Source organism: Notothenia coriiceps, unplaced genomic scaffold, assembly GCF_000735185.1.
Source record: "Notothenia coriiceps isolate Sejong01 unplaced genomic scaffold, NC01 NC01_scaffold00020078, whole genome shotgun sequence".
NCBI classification, from domain to species: Eukaryota; Metazoa; Chordata; class Actinopteri; order Perciformes; family Nototheniidae; genus Notothenia; species Notothenia coriiceps.
The window spans coordinates 398,046-403,676 of NW_011352779.1; the positions used below are offsets into that span (position 1 = coordinate 398,046).

Below are 5,631 nucleotides of genomic sequence, written 5' to 3' on the forward strand. Positions count from 1 at the left end.
CCCCCCCTGTGTTGGACCAAAAAAACGCCGGTAGTGGCGGTTTTCTTTTCCCCCCCCCAAGGGGTAGTACCCGTTTCCTGGTTAGGTCCCGGACCGGGCGGGCGTAGGGCGCCCCTTCTTTTCTCCTTTCGGATCTTGACCTGCTTTCGGGTCCGGGTAATGTTTTGGTGTTTTCCCCCCGAGGAAAAATCTTCCCGGGGGTGGAGTGAGAAAGTGAACTTTTTCCCACCGAGGTTAAAAGAGAATTAAAACCTGTAAACCCAAATGGTGTTCGGGTGGACCGGGTTCCTTTTTAAATTCTTGGGGGTACCTTTTTAATCCGGAAAAATCAAAATATTGGTTTTTTCAAATGTAACCCAATTAAACCCCCCCTTTTTCTTGAAGCAGTCTTTTTGTACCCCAATTTCTAGTGAGTAAGATACGGTGGTAAAGGAAAAGTTAATCAAATACCCCCCTGAAACAAAAAAAAAAGGAAATGTAAGGAAGGTAAAATTGTTGAACCTTTAGCCCAACAGGCCCACTTAATAGGGGTGGGGGGGGTAAATTTAAGTTGGAATTTTCCCAACACAAATTTGTCACAAATTTTTTTGGGGGAACTTTGTTCTCCCCCCCTTAAGTGTGTGGCCGGGATTAGGATTTAGGATAAACAAAAACCGGTTGCAGGAACGCAGGGGAACCCCCCTTCCTCCCCCTTTAGGGAGGAAACAAAAACGAGAGGAACTAAAAAAAGTGGTCAAAAAAAAAAGGGAAATTGAAAACCCCCCCAAAGAGAACTTTTTTTTCCAAAAAAAAAAGGGAAAAAGACTACCAAACTCCCCCCAGTTTTCCTGGTTCTTTTCCCCCCAAAACAGCATAACTTAATTTGGGACTTCTATAAGCACAATGTCTTTTTGACAAACTTTCAGGGGTTTGCTTTCCTTTTACATTTGTACAAAACACTTTTAATAACCCGGGGATATTTTTTAATTTTTGTACTAAAACCTAGTACCAACTAAGGGCCCGCAAATACAAAACCCTGTAACACTCCCCCTAAAATGGTCCCTTATTGTTCAGCTTAGGCGAGCAAAAAAGCAGCAAGATTGTCAAACCCCCAACCCCCGGTTCAATTGAAAAATTTTTTTCATTTTGATCAATTTAACCCCCAAAATAATCAAATCGAAGAGGTTTTTTCAATTTGGAAATCCAAATGAAAATAATAAATGGGAAATTTAATTATTTCAAATGTTCCAAATGGGAAAATTTGAATTGAAAATTTTTATTATTTGTTATGCTTATTGTTTCAAACAAAAACCCAAAGGAACAAACCGGATCAAAAATTCCCTTTTTTCTTTTTCTGTTGAAGGGTAGTAACATTCCGTTAAAATAGTTAAATGCCTTTTTACAAATCAAAACCTGTTGTATTGTGGTTTTATTAATTACCAGATTATTGTTCTTATGTGTTTTGTTTACCATCAACGGGATTATGTATCTACAGGTACATGTTAACAATATGATAACGGTTCACAGCTAATGAAAAACCAACATTCAGTTTCTCAGAAATTTATAATATGACATAATTGATGTCATAATAATACAGAAATGTCGGCCTTATAAAAAAGTATGATCATGTTTCTGTTCTCAGTACTTGTTGGGCCTCCTTTTGCACAAATGACTGCGTGGCATGCAGGCGATCAGCCTTCGGCTCTGCTGAGGTGTGATGGAAGCCACGGTTGTTTCAATAGCGCCCTTCAGCTTGTCAGCGTCGTTGGGTCTTGTGTCTCTCTTGACAATACCCCATACATTCTCTCTGGCGTTTAGGTCAGGCGAGTTTGCTGACCAATGAAGCACAGTATCTCCATGGTCATTCAACCAGGGCTTAGTAATGTTGGCAGTGTGGGCAGGTGCCAAGTCCTGCTGGAAAATAAAATCAGCATTCAGCTTTTCAGAAAAAGGAAGCTTGAAGTGCTCTAAAATGTCCTGGTTGACGGCTGCGTTGACTTTTGACTTAATAAAACACAGTGGACAAACACCAGCAGATGACATGGCTCCCCAAATCATCACTGACTGTGGAAACTTCACACTGGACTTCAAGCATCTTTGATTAGGTGCCTCTTCCTCTCATGAGAAGGACAATCTTAGGTCACAGGCTCCTCTAACAGTGCAACACAATAAAACAGACAACATAGTACAAGTGAATAAAATAAAATTGAAAATAATCTAAACAGAATATGATAGAAACTGTGCAGAATAGTCTATACCAGCGGTTCCCAACCTTTTTCAACTCAGTGCCCAATTAAGAATAAAAAAAAATGTGCGGCACACATTCAACCATAAACAATACAGAGGCTAAATAAAGTTCTGATTGGTCAATTCAGAACATGTGACACCTTGTAAATCCACTATAACAGACCGCTGTCAAGGACTTTAATGATCGTTGCTAAGGAGGATCAAGAAAGAGAAAGGAAAAGAGGTTAAAATAAAAAAATCTTAATAATGAAAATGTTTCCACACAAATCGTGTTTTGTAAATTATTTGGCGGCAAATATTGAATTTACATGTACACCCTTAAATATTTTATTTGGGCATTTAGATGAAGACACAAGACGCTCACAGTTAATAAATACAACTATTCTGACTAAAATACATATTTTTAAGAGTCAATCAAGGAGTAATCTTAATTTAAGGTGTTTGAAGAGTAGATTAAAAATACAATTTATTTTGGAAAAAATGATTGCCACAAAAAATCAAAGGGTGGCTCAAGACGCCATTGTTTGTGAAAGTGATCCTACTGACTGTACTTTAAGCTAACTACATATATAACTACTCTGACCAAAATCAACTACCTTTAGCCAACAACTGTTAATCCATTGCTTTCATTATGACTTTTTCCAGAAATATTTATTGCTGATTTCTTCCATTATTATTCAACAAGAGGACTTACCTTAAAGAATACTTCAGCATTCAAACATATAAAGCAGACCACTCTGACTGCAATCAAGCTTTGGTGGCAGAACATTTCAAACTGTAGGTTCCCTCGACTGTATGTGGCCTGGTGCACAAAGCAGCATTTATTAAAGATTTAACTCTGACACTGAGTTTCCTTAAGGACTATAACCAGGACTCTGAAGCCCTTACATTTCCATTTTAAATAGAAAATCATAAATGAAAGCACACGCAGTTTCTGCTTAATGAAACACTTTATTTTCCAGTTGAGAATGTGATATAACCTCGAATGATATACATTCGACGAATAATGTAAAATCATTTTTTTTACATCAATGAACAAATCTATGAAAATCAAGGGTTACCTGGTGTTCAAATACACAGAGAATTCACTTTGAAAATATAATCAAAAATCTCGTCGTAGCCCCTCCCTCCACCAAAAAAGAAACAGCTGTCAATGAAAAATGTATTGACAGGCCTTGACTCTAAATCATCCACATCTATTTCTGTTGTTCTACACTCACAGAGACCTTCACAATCTGCAGTGGGAATCCATATCCTGTAAAAATGAATGGAAACATCCTCTCAGTGAAAGTGTGTTTGAAGGTGTGCAAGTGTGTATCAGGATCCGAGAACGACAACGTTCCTCCGTCCCAGTCCAGATTCACTCTGACCCTCTGGAGCTCCTTCTCAAATGGGAGATCAATTTGTCCATCTATGGATTCCACACATAATTCACCTTTATATAAACACATTCTCCATAACACAAACTCAAATTCTTCCTTTCTGTTGACAGACTCTGCCATCACACCCAGATCCCAGTGTGTACTGTTTTTCACCTGGACGTCCCAGCTGTGAGTCCCTGAGGTAAAGCCCTCAGAGCCCAGGAGACAGCAGTAACTACTCAGCCTCTCTGGATTATCAGGAAGTGTCTCTTCCACCTCTCCTTCTTTCACAGAGGTCAGATCTTCAGACAGGACGAGGTTCGCATCAGCAGTGTTTGGGTCCAGGATGAGAGGAGAGTAGGACACCATGTCCTTCATCTTGCTCCAGATGTTGAAGCTGAGGTTGCCCAGGTGTTTGGCCTGGTCCATCAGAGCTCCTGAGGGCAGCTGTGGATCCTCCAGCAGGGGGCGCTGCAGCCTCTCCACTGCAGCCTTGTACTTGAGCAGGAAGAAGACGTCTTCAGCTCTCAGCTCCTCCTCTGTGGCTCTGATTGTGTTTGCAAGAGCTGCTATCTCTCTGCTCACAGCCTCCATCTTCTCCTTTATCATCTTCCTCTTCTGTTTCTTTTCCTTCCTCAGTGCAGCCATCCTGGCCTCCTCTTCCTCTTCTAGAAACTGGTGAAGCTTCTTAAACTGCTCCTCAATCTGCATCTCTGTGTGTTGGGCTTGGAACAATATGTGTTCTGCTGTTTGATCAAACTGCACGTTAACACGTTCAAAGAGCTTCAGTTTCTCCTGAAAGGGCTGCAGAGACTTCTGGAGCTCCTCTCTGAGATCCTGTGCAGCTTAATCGATGGGTCTGAATCTGTGGTTGGTGTGTGTTTTTGAATCTCTGCAGACGAGACACACTGGCTGCTGATGGTCCAGACAGAGTGCAGACTGCAGAGTGTCTCTGAAGATCTCTGATCTATCTCCAGTAAGAAGGTCTCACACAGGTTCTTTAACACCAGGTTAGAAGGAAGCTCTGACCGAAGATCTCCTCTTACAAAGTGGACACTCTTGTGTTGGTTTCTCTCTCCACCAGCTCTGCAGACAGTCTCTACAGAAGCTGTGGCCGCAGGACAGGACGACAGGATCTTTAAAGATGTCATGGCACACAGGACAGCAGAAGTCCCTTTCTAATCTGGAAGCCATTTATCCTGAAAGTGAAGCACAAAACACAGTTTTTGTTTAGAAAAAGTCTTGTTCTGTGTGTGAATTCAGCAGCAGCTTGAAGTAGTGTGTGTGTGTGTGCGTGTGTGTGAATGCATGCGAGTACATTTGCATAGACACTGACACACACTACAGTTGAAAACATATGAATCATCAATTATATTGTTTTTCTTTCCTTCAGTTATACCTCACACCTTCACAGAGATGAACACATTATAATTCAGTGCTATTTATATTTACAATAAAGAAGATTTAACGGCCCATGTATTGGATTTCGTAAAAGTGTCCCCTGTGGTGACCACCTTTAATACACTGGGTCATAATTCACACACGGAACTGTGGGGTAGGGCTATTGTTCCCACACGGACATGTTTGTGTTTACTATATGTTGTGTGCCCTCCTGACTTCACTCTTTTTTCTTCCCGGACTGCAACCGGACAACATGTCCTTTCCAGCTCTTAAATAAAGTACCCTTTTACACCATCATTGCACCGCCTCTGACTCCCTATCTCCGGCACTACATTGGTGACCCTGACACGTCTCGAGAAGTTTCCGGGACGGACCCGAACACGGCGTTACAGTAGGTCCACACTTATATTAAGTATTCGCGGTAATAATTATTTTGTTGCAATCAATTGCCCAGTCAGTCTCATCAATCACCGTATCTATGTCAACTTCCACTAAGGAGACTTAGCCCACGAGAAACCACAGGGAAGTGAAGTTTCTAAAATTTGACTTCCTTTGATGTTTTACATAAATTTCGTGACTTAATTTCCTTGTCCCACAAAAACGTAATGTTACATTTTGATTTATATTATAAAACCAAAACAAA

The 5,631-nt window shown here is 40.8% G+C and overlaps 1 pseudogene; it reads right to left on the minus strand.

The window, feature by feature from the left end:
• Window positions 1–3,229: 3,229 nt before the first annotated feature.
• On the minus strand, window positions 3,230–4,843 carry LOC104952465 (tripartite motif-containing protein 35-like; annotated as a pseudogene).
• Between the last annotated feature and the right edge of the window lie 788 nt (window positions 4,844–5,631).